Source organism: Triticum dicoccoides, chromosome 2A (genome assembly GCF_002162155.2).
Source record: "Triticum dicoccoides isolate Atlit2015 ecotype Zavitan chromosome 2A, WEW_v2.0, whole genome shotgun sequence".
Taxonomy (NCBI): domain Eukaryota; kingdom Viridiplantae; phylum Streptophyta; class Magnoliopsida; order Poales; family Poaceae; genus Triticum; species Triticum dicoccoides.
Window position 1 is genome coordinate 124,654,435 of NC_041382.1, and position 2,420 is coordinate 124,656,854.

Below are 2,420 nucleotides of genomic sequence, written 5' to 3' on the forward strand. Positions count from 1 at the left end.
CTAAAACCAATGTATCCACCAGTAGAACTAATGTATTATTTTTCTAACACGGCGCAAACGCTAATGCCCACAAACATGGACATACATTAATCTCTATAAATGCGCACACGCACAGTGACAACATCTTGGGAATGATGAAATCATCACAGACGTCTTCATAGTCGACAGGAATGTCTCCTCGCACTGAACGATCACACTGAACGAATATCGCCGAGGAGTCTGAAATAAATTCAGAAAAATGCGAGCATCTGTGCCAAGTCTAGGACTTGAACCTTGGCAGGATGGTTCTACCACAACGAACCTAACCATCTGAACTACACTCAATTCGCCAAAACACATGTATTGTTAGAAACATTAAACAAATATAAAATGTTTTTCCTTAGCTACCATTGCCAAGATAAATTATCTTAAAATCATTACAGAAATTACCAAATGTAACAACATAAATTGATTGAAAATTAAAGATATATGTTGAGTTCAGAAAAGTTGTAGTCAGCTTCGAATATCCATAAACCATAGAACGACATGGCCAGGAGAAAATTGTCACCTTCCGTCGACAATTCTTTTAGTCCCCCTCAGCCGATTTGGTGCTAGGAGGTGGGAGAAACCTTGGATTTTACATCTATATTGTAGTTTAATATCTCCATGTTGAATTTAATTTGTGTGTGTTTAACGACGATGTCTCGATGATGAAGGTGGTGTGTGACGGAATAAAAGTTCCACGTTTCTATCCTTATCATGTTGTGGTCGTCGTGGCCAACATGGGAAACACCAAAGAGCATGTGATGTTTTAGTACCGTAGATTCTTGGTTAGCTTTAAATTCGGAGGTTTTGTCGTCCTGTGCTTTTGACTTGTCTTTGCGCGGTGGTGATGATAGTGGTATCAAATTTTGTTTGGTCAACGTCTATCATGCTTTGTTCCTTTGTGCTTGCGAACCTATCCCCTTTATTATGATGATGAACGAACCATTCGAAGAATGCCATATAAAGAATGTTTTCTTGGCCACAACACATCCCCACAAGTGTGAGCGGTTCAAGTGGCTATGCAAAACCGATAATACTAGTCCAATTTATACATATTCAATCTTAATGGTTTTTTCACTAGGTCTCGAAAGAAATGTGAGATACAAAAGGTGGACGACATGCCAACTCCGAGAATGTTTGATCTAAGTTGGACATGGAGCATGTGCTCCTAAGCTCAAATGCTCAGTGATGAACAATAGAATCAAAAAATAGTACTTGAAATATTGTGAAATTCTAGATTTATCATGAAATGACATTTGTGGGAAAAAATCTGATAAACTCTAACAAACCTTTTGCGTGCTTGCAAAAATTTACCATAAAATGACATTCCTGGAAGTCGTGGAAAAAACAAAATCATTGCTCCAAAAATGCTATTTTCTAAAAGGATTTGGAGTATAGATTTTTGTTTGCAGTGACTTGCACGAATGCCATTTCGTGCTAAAATTTGTCAAGCACACAAAACATTCGTCAAAGTGGCCACAAATTCTTTTAGCTCATTTGAGTTCGGGAGCAGAAGATGACTTTCGATCTAAGTTTAGTTTTACCGAAGATCTTAATTGTTCATCTATATTCACATCATAACTCTTACACGTATATTCACAATCGCCGAGCGTTGCGTAGCTCTGAGTATGGTGTGTTTAATTTTACAATATGAATACTCATATCGCAACTTCTTACAAGAAAAATGAGCATTGGCCAGTAGAAAAATTGGCCATGATTCAACAAAAACAACTTTTTAATATAACCCTTGCAAGAAAAATGAGCATTGGCCTGTTGAAAAATTTGGCCATGATTCAAGCAAAAACAATATTTTAATTATAGCCTTATTTAGAAGAAAAAAGAGCATTGGCCTGTTGAAAAATTGGCCATGATTAAAGCAAAAAACCGAAAAATTAATTGTAACCAAAATATGGATGGGGTGGTTTTTGGCAAGAATCCAAAACTAGCCTAAAAACAGCAATCGCCAACCGCGGTCATGCGGATACGTGCGTACACACACGCCATCTTGCTTGCCCCAGCTGAGCCGATCCATGCGACCATACCCGAGGACGGACCGGTTCCACCGTGTACGTATCAGCCCACAGCCAGGTGTGCCCCACCGCCCGTGCGCCGCGGACCCTTTTGTCATACTCGCCACCAAACCCCCCGAAAGTACCTTTCCACGTAAAAAGCCTCGGCAAATCCGGTCTCCGGCACGGCCAAATCTACCCCCGCATCGCCTCCCCTTCTCTCCCTCCATCGCCGTCCCGTCTCGTCGCCACCCACCAAATCCCCCGCCCTGCCTCGCCACCAACCCCACGCCACCACCCCTCCCCGCCGGCCGCCCGGTATATAAACCCCGACCGCCACCCCCATTTCCCCCAGACCACACGACTCGCCCTCCTCCCCGCGCAGCA